The sequence below is a fragment of the Canis lupus genome, chromosome 8 (genome assembly GCF_003254725.2).
Source record: "Canis lupus dingo isolate Sandy chromosome 8, ASM325472v2, whole genome shotgun sequence".
Classification (NCBI taxonomy): domain Eukaryota; kingdom Metazoa; phylum Chordata; class Mammalia; order Carnivora; family Canidae; genus Canis; species Canis lupus.
In genome coordinates this window covers 59,325,874-59,338,526 of record NC_064250.1, presented here as the reverse complement: position 1 = coordinate 59,338,526, position 12,653 = coordinate 59,325,874, and the positions used below count along the sequence as shown (strand labels likewise).

General features: G+C 40.3%; 1 long non-coding RNA gene across 1 annotated transcript; it reads right to left on the bottom strand.

The window, feature by feature from the left end:
* Positions 1–2,025: 2,025 nt before the first annotated feature.
* On the bottom strand, positions 2,026–11,448 carry LOC112657610 (uncharacterized). The gene is made up of 2 exons (XR_003135158.3): positions 11,304–11,448; positions 2,026–2,335 (listed from the first exon to the last, which is right to left on the bottom strand). It is a non-coding gene; the product is annotated as an uncharacterized LOC112657610 (long non-coding RNA).
* Positions 11,449–12,653: the final 1,205 nt, after the last annotated feature.

The following is a 12,653-nucleotide window of genomic DNA, read 5'->3' as shown; positions in this document are numbered from 1 at the left end:
ACAAAAGATGACTGAGGCTCAGAGAGGCTGAGGGACATATCTGAGTCCACTCAGGATGCCATGCTGTAAAGTTTGAACTTGCTGCTGCTGCTTTGGCTTCATGTACTAGTGAAGTTTTCTTTATATTCTGGGACAACATAGGAAGTTGGTGAATGGCAAGTTTTAGGGGGCAGGTCTATTTACCAAGGGCTCATGTGGAAATGTGATGAAGAGATCTATGTCAGCTTGTCTGAGGTACAAACTGCTATCTATGAAAGGGGCTTGAAATTATTAAAATCTCAGAGAATATCCAAAATGAAATTGCCTTTGAAACACGCACACAGGGGATCCCTGGGTGGCTCAGCGGTTTAGCACCTGCCTTCGGCCCAGGGCATGATCCTGGAGTCTCAGGATCGAGTCCCACATCAGGCTCCCTGCATGGAGCCTGCATCTCCCTCTGCCTGTGTCTTTGCCTCTCTCTCTCTCTCTCTCTGTCTCTCATTAATAAATAAATAAAATATTAAAAAAAAAAAGAAACACACACACACATACTCATCATCACTTCTTAAAGGCTCAAGAAAAAGCAAACAAGCGTCAAAGCTTATTTTAATCAGTTTTGATAGAAATGTTTATAAAACGAGGTGAAATTCATCCTGCCTCCTTAAACAGATTATATGAAATTAAGTCCTCACCTTTGCACTGACAGGACTTTTGTGTGTTTTGTTAATGTTAGATCCTCAGTGGCTGGGCACAGAGTAGGTATTCTAGAAACATTTGTTGAATGAATCAATGAATAAATAAAAAAATCACATCTAGATAGAACGTAACAAAATTTAAGGAAGTTAGCATGTTTTAAGTAATGATCTCATTTTAAGTCAATAAGGAACTCTAAGAGTTTGTGGTCTGTCCTGTGCCTTCATTTTATTTTATATACATTCCTCTCATTACTTTGCTCTGGATTTGCATGGAAGCACTTTTTTAGCCATAAATTCATAGTTGCTAAACTCAGCTGGAACCAAGTTAAGTTCTTCCTCAACTCCATCTGATTTGTGTGGCCTACTGCACCTTGGATTATTTTTCTAAGTAAAAGGAAACCATTTGCTTGCTGACAATCCACTAATTTAAATATACCTTCAGGTATGGATTTTCCATAAACCCAGTAACCAACCCAGCCTGTTTGGCTTTTAATTCTGAAATTTATTGGCTCTTCCTTGCCTTTTGCAGATACAAGCTCATTCTTAATTGTTCATTTTTATTCTTACCCCAAACATAGTAAATCTTAATCGCTGTGTCTCTAATGTTAAGGGGAGATGTGGTAGCTGTGGAGAAAAGTATTCAAAAGCACATTAGCTTAGCAACAATATAATAATGTTTTCAAGCTGCCCATAAGAGCTTATATTGACTTTCAGAATCATTATACAGAGATGTTTTTGAAAGGACCCTCCAGATGGATATGTTCTCCCCACCTCAAGATTGTCATCACATGTTTCTTCTTCCATCTCTGAGTCATTCAGAACTGTGAAGATTCTATTTTTCAACTTTAATTACAGAACTAGATGAGAATGTATTCTGTTGTTTGGCAGTATTACTAACGCACTTTATTTGTTTATGGCTCTTTGAGAAAGCCATTTTAATAAGGTCAGATTTGCAATTTAAATGAACTTTAATATTTCTTGCAAAGGCTGGGACTGCTTATTTATGCGAGGGGTGAACACGGTAGAAATTTATGGTTTAAAAATATGTTCTCCTGTTTTCTTTTCCAAATGGTGCATCTCAGGTGATAAACGTTTTCAACTTATATATATATATTTTTTTTTTTCAAAAAAGGGCAGAAAATCCAAATCAGTGAAATAAATCCTGACTCTAAATAGGGTTGTTAATACTGTATTTTTCTGCTTTTCCCATTAAAATCTCCACCCCAAACCCTGATCGTAGTCATGAAAAAATATTACTCAGTCACAATCCTGCAGGTGAACTCTTTGTTCTAGTACTCTGTTACCACATGAACTAGCAAAGCCACAACACAACACAACACAACAAAAACTATTCTCTGAACTTTAAGGAGTGGCCATTTATTGAATTTATTTCATTGCTCTTGATGGATAGAACTTCAGGTAAAGGATGGAGTGTCTACATTTACCTGTCAAAGGATTCTGTGACTGAGTGCATCAGGCGGGCAATTTATACTATAGCCCTACGGTGCCCTCAGTGATCAGGAGGGGTGGGCTTTAGGGGAATTTATTTAATTGGCTGAGAAGTTGTTTCTTGATTGGAGTGAATGAGAGACAATGAAGCACCACTGTCCTTTCTCTGGCTTGAATTCTGCATCCTACTTCCTAAGTGCTTTACAGATGCTCTGTTGGAAACACAAAGACCAAAGCAAGGGTTAGAAGATTGGAATGAAGCTTAAGTAGTAAATGCTTGAAGGCATCCAGGTTGAAAATATTTGAAGACACTGGAATAGGGTGACTTTTATATACTTTTAAAACCAACATAAGAAGAATAAGTTTTCTGTTAGCTTAAAAGATTCAAATGTATCTGCAGAAACAAAGTTCTACCAAGAATTAAATCTTGGTAAAATTCCTTCTGATATGGGAGAGCTTGGTTCTTGTCTCATGGAGTTGAAGACTGAATCTCAGGGACAAAGGAGGCTGAGTAAAGTGATAGAAGTTGAAGTAAAGATACAGAGAAAGCTCTCAGGTGTGAGAGGTGTCCCTACAGAGAGTTGCCACTGAGGGCTTGTAGGGCTGGCCTTTCATTGAGAGCCAATCAAGGAACCCAAATCCTTTTAACATATGTATTGGTATCACCATTGAGTAAAGGACTAGGATAAGGACTAGGATCTTTAATGGCTTACTTTTTTTTTGGGGTCTGGTTGTTCTTTATTGGTCACAGATGACTATCATAAAAAAGACACCCTCCCTGCCCACACTTAGGGCAAGGTGGTCTAGCTTGTTTCCTTCTCTCTGGTTTCCTTACACCTCTGCATTTTTTGTTTTTTTGTTAGTCTGCATCCATGGCCCCCTACCTTGCCCTGTGTAGCTCCATTTGTCTCTAACTTCCTTCCTTCCTTCATTTTCCTTCCAGCAAATTGCTACATTCAGTTTTACCTATTTGAGAGGCTTAGCATTCTTTTGAGTCAGGTATCCCTCAGGCGACAATCTTGTCTCCTTGCCTGCCCAGCCAGGCCTCAGGGAAGAGGAACCTCAATGATTATTTACATTTCCCCAACTTATACCCACTCCTCAGTTCACACCCTTTCCATGTCCATTCCTGACATTTTGCTAAGGATTCTTCTTTCCACATTCAGCAAAACCCCCACAACTGGAAATCCAATGGACACACTCTTTCCTTGGTTTGTGTGACTTGAGAATAGGCCCTGATTGTATCATTGGCTTTACACTTGTGCTTCTTTTCTCTTATGAAATCTTGGTTTTCCTCAAGTATTTGTGGTCATTCCTTCTGGATTCTTTGAAGAGTGCTGAGATCCTAAATGCTGGTGTTTCTCAGACTGCTCTTGGATCCTCTCTCCTCTTACTCCATATACTTTCCTCAGTAACCTCATCTGTACTCAGGGCTTTAGTTACCACTTACATGAAACATGAGATGTGGGATCTTGTGGTGTCCTGAGCTGGGGTGACATGGTGGGTCCCACTGGTTTCTTTGTTTTCTTTGGTTGACACCTCCATGAAAGGCTCCCAAATCTATTATTCACCCAACCAGAAGTCTGAGTCATAGACCCTTTTGCCTGCCCATCCAGCCAACCTATCATCTTTTTTTTTTTTTTTTTAAGATTTTATTTATTCATGAGAGACACACAGAGAGAGGCAGAGACATAGGCAGAAGGAGAAGCAGGCTCCCTGCAGGGAGCCTGAAGTGGGACTCGATCCCAGGACCCCAGGATCATGACCTGAACCAAAGGCATATGCTCAACCACTGAGCCACTCAGGTGTCCCCCTATTATCCCTTAAAATGCCTCTCAATTGCATCCCACTCTCTCTGTTCCTTCTGTGCCTGTCTTGGTCCTAGTTATTTACTGTTATTTGAATCTCTCCCTACTTCCAATCAGGCCCTGTTCTCAAGGCCATCTTCCATGCTACACCTGGAGAGAATTTCCTAAAACATAATATCTGGTATGTTCCTAAAACATAATATCTGGTATGTCACCATCCTGTTCATACCTCCAATGGCCATCCAAAATTTTTGGTACAAATTCCAAATTCCTTGACTACTTCTTTGTTATTGCTTTATTTTTGTTTTTAATTTTAAAATTATTATTTATTTATTAAAACTTCTAAGACTTTAGGTTCAAATTAGTTCACATCTATGTAGTATTAGTTTCAGTGGTAGAATTTAGTGACTCATCATTTTCATATAACACCCTGTGCTCATTACATCAAGTGCCCTCCTTAATGCCCATCACCCGTTTAGCCCCTCTGCCACGGACCTCCCTTCTAGCAACCCTCAGTTTGTTTCCTAGAGTTCAGTGTATTTTATGGTTTGCCTATTTTCATCTTATTTTATTTTTCCTTCCATTCCCCTATATTCATCTGTTTTGTTTCTTAAATTCCACATGAGTGAAATCATATGGTATTTGTCTTTCTCTGACTTGCTTATTTAGCTTAGCATAATACACTCTAGCTCAATCCACATTGTTGCAGCTAGCAAGAGTTCATTCTTTTTGATGGTTGAATAATATTCCACTGTACATGTATGCTACCTTTTCTTTATCCATTCATCTGTCAAAGGACATCTAGGCTCTTTCCATAGTTTGGCTATTGTGGGCATTGCTGCTAAAAACATTGAGGTGCAGGTGCCCCTTTGAATCACTGTATTTGTATCCTTTGGATACATACCCAGTAGTGCAATTGCTGGGTCATAGGGTAGCTATATTTTTAACTTTTTGAGGACCCTCCATACTGTTTTCCAGAGTGGCTGCACCAGTTCGCATTCCCACCAACAGTGCAAGAGAGTTCCTCTTTCTCTGCTTCCTTACCAACGTTGTTTCCTGAGTTAATTTTAGCCATTTTGTCAGGTGTGAAGTGGGCTCTCATTGTAGTTTTGATTTGTATTTCTCTGATGATGTTGAGCTTTTTTCATGTGTCTGTTGGCCATTTGTATGTCTTCTTTGAAGAAATGTCTCTTCATGTCTTTTGCCCATTTCTTAACTGGATTTTTTATTTTTTGGGTGTTGAGTCTGATGAATTCTTTATAGATTTTGGATACTAGCCCTTTATCCAATATGTCATTTGCAAATATCTTCTCCCATTCCTTGATTGCCTTTTTGTTTTGTTGAGTGCTTCCTTTGCTTTGCAAAAGCTTTGAATCTTGATGAAGTCCCAATTATTGCTTTGTTTTTAAAGGACCTATAGAGACCTTGGTCTGTATGATACTTAGTCTTTGGAATTTGTCAAGATCCCTTTTTGTGGGCTTGTACACAATGAAATTTTTTATTATTAGATCGATGTTAGCTTAAAAGGAATAATTTTCTCTAATTGTTTTTATTGATCAAGATTAGACTTCACTTTGATTTTTCAATCTGGGAACTTACATTTTTCTTCAATCCCAGGAAATTCAAATGTCTTTCTCCTGTCTTTATTTTCTTTTCTGGTCTATCCTATTAGATACATGCTAGATGGTTTCATTCTATTCACTACATATTTGAACCTCTTGTTGACAATGTTTATCTCTCTATATGCTTGTGTACATCCTGGATGGTTTTCTTAGCTATTCTTTCTGGTTCATTGATCTATTGTTTAATTTGCCCATTGAATCTTGTATGTCAATCTCTGTGCATTCATTTTTTTTAATCTTACTTGATTTTTTGAAATCCATTTTTTAAAACCCAATGTCCTATTCTTTCATTAATGTTTCTATTCCTTTGTTCTCTTTAATGATTTTAAGAATACTAGATTTTAGTATTTAGGTATTGCAGGCATTTCTGGTTCTAGGAATGCTAATTCTACTTTTCACTGCAGCTGCTCATTCTCTTTAGGATAGTATATACCTGTGATTTTTTTTTCTCCCTGTGATTTTCAAGTTTTGATTGTGAACTTGTCTCTGAAGGGGGTTTTTCTCCTGTGGTGGTCTTATATAGCTGAGAAAGTAGGGGAATACCTCCTACAGAACTGGTTTAGATGATTTTTCTATGGGATCCAGAAGTTTCATTGTTTCAATGATAAGTTTTGATGTTAATTTCTCAGCTTCATATTCTTGAACCATGTATCTAGGGTCAATTTGGATGCTGCACCTGTCTTAACACAATCTGGGTGGTATAATAACCTAAGATATTTCTCCCCACTCAGAGCCAGTTTTAAAGTAAAAAAAAAAAGAGAAGGGGCAAAGGGGCAGAGTTCTGGAATAGACCAAAGTCTACTATAAAAGCAGGCAGAGGTATAAGAAACAAGGAAGGAGGGATCCCTGGGTGGCGCAGCGGTTTGGCGCCTGCCTTTGGCCCAGGGCGCGATCCTGGAGACCCGGGATCGAATCCCACATCGGGCTCCCGGTGCATGGAGCCTGCTTCTCCCTCTGCCTGTGTCTGCCTCTCTCTCTCTCACTGTGTGCCTATCATAAAATAAAAATAATAAAAAAAAAAAAAATTAAAAAAAAAAAAAAAAAAAAAAAAGAAACAAGGAAGGAGACAGAGAAGGGTGATTCTGGAGACTGGAGGAGAGCCAGGGGAGGAGAATTTCAGTAAAAGATGTGAGTTCCCTGGGGTTCAACTTGGCCCATGTAGAATTAATTGAGTTAAACCTTTCCTCCCCGGTTGACTCTGAGTACAGCTGAAGGCTGACTTCATATGACCTGCCTTTGTATAGGCTCCCTTGTGGGACATTTCATGTGATGGAACACCATAAATTACATGAAGGGCATAAAGAGCACGGTGTACACAGGATTTGGAAACATCAATCAGTAGACCAACACTAATGACAGAGGTGGTGTGAATAAATTATGCTTCCTTGGAGTCATTTCTCCCAATTCTGTGAAACTCAGTTTGACATTCAAGGCCTTTGTCTATAATGTCACCCATTTATATTCGTGAATGTTCTGTCATCACGTCTGCTTGCTTATTGACCTCTGTGTGGACCCAGATTCAACATAGACCAGTGTTCCTCCATATGCAAAGCCTTCCTGTCTCAAGGCACTGAGTGGTCCTTTAAATCCTACCTCCTTTGTGAAGCCTTTCTGGATTTCCCCAAACCGGTTGTGGTTTCTTTAACCCCTGAATTCTCATAATCTCATGTTTGCAATCCTTATTACCCTCTGTTTGGTCTTGCACATTTTCCCTCAATTTGCGTATACATCCTATGACCTCCTCTTCCCACACTTTTACTTTCCAAAGGGTAGAATCTGAACCATCTTCGTTATTGGGGCACCCTAGTGTCAAGAGCCATGACATGACAAATGTTTGATACGTAGCTAATAAATGAATTTATGGAGGAATATGAGGTGATGTGATTTGTGGTTTTACCTTGTGGTGGGGTCTGGGATGAGAGCAGTTAATGTGTGGGGAGTGTTCTAGGGTAGACCTTCAGGGTGTCCAGGAGCTCAAGCTTACATGTCTGAATATATACTCTTCTTTTAAAGGCACACATTTCACTCACCTCAGAGCCTTCTAGTGATAGGCCGAGGCCCTATAGCTCTAAATTGAGTATTCGAGGGAAGCCAACCTTATTCAGGAAAGCATTAGACCAACTGTGACCAAATGCCTGTTGCAGCCTGAGGCTTAGCAATAAAGGCTGTGTGTATTGGAAACCTTGCCTCTTGTGCCTACCAGGATGAGTCAGCAGCAAAGTGGTCCTGAGAGTACTTGGGACATACAAACTACACAGTTTAGGAATGATGATTCAGAAATCTCTGAAGAAGCCTACAAAATCCACTTGAATTTTGTTGTAATTCATGGTAAAACTCTTCTTTCCACAAGAGTGTCCAACCAATGGCCCCTCCTTTTCTCTCCTTTGGTGAGCTTTTCCCCTCCTATTTTCTCTTTTCTTATTTTGAGACAAAAGGGACATTTGGATAGAAACTGTCACTATTTGTACTTAGATGTACTGTCTGTCAAATAGCCTTGTCAGCGACAGTGAGGGAAGGTGAGGAGTCATAGGCAGCAACAAATGAAAAAGCAGCACAATGCATGATGGTCTATGTGCCAAAAGTTCCTAGGGCACAGCTTTTGGATACACTCTGATTTTTAAACAGCAGATTTATAGTCCTAATTATGTACTTTGAATTTATTTGTTTTCCTAAAGCCCACAGCATCTGGGGGGCATTGGCTGGCAGTGGGGCACGTTGGCCCGAGTATGTTTCATGGTGTAGATTATTTGTGCGCAGGGCTGAGTAATGATAACATTCCAGAATGGAGAAGCAGGGTGGACCTGAAGGGGCCCCTGAAACAATGATGTTTTTCTCTGTAAGCAGTGACACATGCTCATTGACCCAGCAGGTGATGTCTAATACCAGCTTACTGGGGCAATAGCTCAGAGCCAGTGGAGACACCATGCTACTTCATAAAAGCTGCCAGACGAGGAAAAAAGGAATTGCTTTTTAAGCGACTTGATATATTTGCAGAGATCACAGAAGTTCAGGCCAGCAACAAATGTGTTCACCTATCTGTTTTAAAAGAGGAATGATCCCTGGGATTACCTCTAGGAAGTTTAAGTGTATGGAGAAAAATACCCAGAACATCTAAGAAGTAATGGAATCATGAGTGAATAAGCAGCTCGGTGTTGCCACAAATAAATCATGCAGGACGGATCTGAAAGCTATTTAAAATTCACAGTGGAGGGGAACAAAGTCACTGCAATACATCTTGATTTTAGCAATGCATTTGATACCACGTCACGAAATTTTGCTTATGAAATTAATTGACACTGGCGTGGATATGAACACTGTCATAGGGATTGATAATTTTCAGGGGGTCTGTAAACAAGGCACTGTGATGAATAGTGTGACATCCAGCTAGAGGTAGTTGATTAGTAGGGGTGCCAAAGAGATTGGTGTTAAGCCTGATCATATGCAACAATGTTATTAATGGTTTCAAAGAGAAAGTAAAGAGAATGTTAATGAAATTTGCAAATTATACAAACCGGGGTGGTGCTGGAATAAATCCAATAAGAATGATGGATAGAATTTATTCCAAGAGATATAGACAGGTTCAATATATGGGTAATAAAGAGCAAAATGAGATTCATTTTCAAAAAATGCAAACTAGGATAGATCAGGGGAAAAATAAAAGAAAAAAATGATTCCTATAAGGGCACTAAGAATTTATTTAATTTTCAAGATGCTTCCGGGTCCTTTTTAGTTGGACACCACCTTACCTCCCTACCGCTTTGAATCATCTTTTCCTGTTTGTTGCCATATCCTTGCACATTTCTTTGTAATTTCCTTGAATGGTCTGCAAGTTTTACACTTTATGGCTTTGCAAATATTTTCCTTTGACCAAATGCCTTTTCCTTTTATTTCTGTGTGTATAATCTGATGCATTCTTCAATACTGTCCTCCTGGTCATCTTTGTAGTATGGTTCTCTACTCTCCCAAGAGAACCACTTTCTCCACTGCATGGCTATCTTGCTTGGTAAATGCCTTTATTGGTGCTCTTGTCTTACTGCATTGTGACCACAGAGAGGGAAGAAGGTCAGTGGTTAAGTGCATGGTCTTCAGGGTCAGAGTCAGGAATCCAGTCTAAGTGCCACTTGTGGATGATGTGATCTTACCTGAGTTCCATAGACTTCCAAGCCTCTGTTGTCCAATAAAATGGGTATCATCTTAGTCAGTTTGGGCTGCTATAATAGAATACCCTAGACTGGAGGCTTTAACAATAGACATGTATTCCTCACAGTTCTGGAGGCTGAAAGTCTGAGATCAGGGTACCAGCACGATTATGTTCTTGATGGAGGGCCCTCTTCTTGACTATGTCCTCACATGGCCTTCCTTGGGTACACACATAGACACGCACACACACACATATATACACACAAAGGATGTGAGGGAGAAATGGGAGGGAGGAAGGGAGAGAGGGAGAGAGATCTTGTCTTGTTCTCTTTCATTAAGAACACTAATCTCGTCATGAGGGCCTCACCCTCATGATCTAATCTAACCCTAATTCTTTCCCCAAATCTCCACCCCTAAATACTTTCCACATTGAAAGTTAGGGTTTCAACAGACGAATTCTGCGGGACACAAATATGTGATCCATAACAGCCATTCTGCAAGGATTTAATGACATATTTTATTTTATTTTTTAATAAAAAGAGCGTGGCCAGTTCATGAGCTACTTTTTGATGTCAGGAATTATTGCTCTTATTAACAGCATTTGCTTAAGCCTTTTTGTTTTTTTAAATCCATGAACAATTGGAGGTCAAAAAAATTATTCTTATTCTTTATACTCCTGCTAGTCCCTCAGACGGTATTTGGTACATAGCAGGGCTTTGAACCAGTGAGCCCTACATTAGAATGGGTTCTTTCTGAAGCTATGAGGAGTTGCTCCTTTTGCTATCTGTATTTTGGGTTCAGTAGACAAATGGAGGAACTAGGTAATTAAACCTTTTCCTGTTCCTTTTACAGGTGTTTCGAAGAAAAGCACCGACATTTTTACCTTGGCATTAGGTACTGTTTCAAACATCCAGTGGAGATTTTCTGGAGTCTTTCTGATGAGATCATGTCTGAAGGAGTGTGGTCAAGGGTGGGCCAGATGTAGCCAGGGGGTGGGGTGGGGAACAACAGCCATATGACTGTCAAAGTGATAGTCAGTCCCAGAGGCTATGGGGGTGAGTTAAAGGCATTAGAAGGAAAGAAATACTGCAATGATCTGATATGTAGGGCCTCCTAAGAGGTGAGCAGGATCTTGAAACTTCTAAGTCTTGGAATTAATGTTGTGGACAACAAAGAAAAAGAGAAACATGATATCAATATTTCATGGCATGGCATGGCATGACTGATGCCAGTAGAATCCCTCTGGCTTTGGAATAGTTGTTTTGGGTGAAGATCAGGACTCTTACCTGCATGAACTTCCTGAAAATAGAGAGATGAAGCCCCATGTGGGTTGTAGCCAGTCATCTTCTGAGATAACTATGCATTACCTGACACAAAGGTATGCTAGAAACCATCGCAGCCTGATAATATTGGCTTATGAATTCTAGCCTCTGTCCCCACACATTTGCTAGAAATCTAGTATGAGTTTTTGCCAAGTAACGAATATCTCTGCTCACGTTGCATGATAAACCCATGGGTCTATGGATCAGCTGCAGTTTGCCAATCTAGGTTGAATTTGGCTGAATTTGGCAGAGCCATGCTAGGCTCCAGTCAGGCTCTTATCTACTCACATGGATTCTTCTGGGAGATGACAGGACCATAGAAAATTGAGCCAAACCACACAAATCCATTTAAAGCCTCGGCTAGCTAAGCCCAACATCAAAGAGGCAGAGAAGTGTACGCAGCCTAGTCTTTGGGGGCTACTGTAAAGTTACATGACAAAGGACATTGATATGTAATTCTAGAATACAAGGGAATGAAGAATCAGAACCAAGAATCCCACATATACAACCATCATCCCACTTCTCATCTGTTGTTCATGCTCAGTCATCTGGTGATAAAGTTTCCCATCCAGTTCTTATCCTCTACTAACCATAACCACCAACCCCAGTCTAGCCTTTTGACGTGACTCTATTTTTGAGCCTTTTTTAAATGACTCCACCCTCCAGCTACTAAGCACAGATCTCATGGACTGTCTGTGTCATTATGGAAGATACTTGGAACCAAAATTCTAAGTGCTACTGTCCTTACCACCCTTGTCATGGGGAGTCTCTGGGCTCAGATGGTAGGACTGGAAGGAAGCTATAATTTATCACTAGCTCTGGTGAACCACGACTCCCCTAGTTGTCACTGAAGAAGGTGGTGCATATTTTAATAAGAGTTCTCTGGGTTTCCTTGCTTTCCAAGGAAGATGTTTTAAGCTTGATCTTGGATTCAACAATGGGCATAGACTAAAGAAGAGGAATCAGTATTTCAGATGAGTGGAATGGTATTTGGGAATAGAAGTCCAGGAGGCTTTCTAAGATTTTAACTTATAGTAAGATCAAATGTTTAGCCTATACTAGTTGGGAGGCCAAAATCCAGGGGCTGGCACTCAGTTGGTGCAAAGGAAAGTCTCTCTGTTTTGATCTAGGACCCAGGTAGGTCAGTGATCCTTGAGAACTTGTCTAAATTCTTTGTACTCTTTTCTTCCCTTTACCCTTGTGGTTGTGCCCCACTGACCTCTGTCTGGCTCTGGACCCACCAGACACGCACTCCTCAGGGCCTTTGCATGTGTGGTTGCCTTTGCCGTGAATATCCTTCCCAGACTTGACTTGGCTGCTTCCTTTGCAATCCTGTTTCCCGCATTTCAGGTCACCTTCTCAGAGAAGCCTTTCTTGATTACCTGCATTGAATAGTTTCCAAGCTCCTCAGACGCACTTTCCACCATTCTCTACTCCATTCTGTGTTCTGGAAGGTACCAACAGGCTTCCTCTTGGGATCAGAGTTTCGAGGTAGAGATGGGTCAAGGTCCTTATTCTTTGGGCTCTCTCTGATGAGTTGCTCTGTGTGCCTCTACTGAGAGTTCCTGTCAACAGGATGCTTCCTGCAACCACAGACAGCTACCTTCTCTTACTCTGTTAGGTTGGAAAAGGTAGATT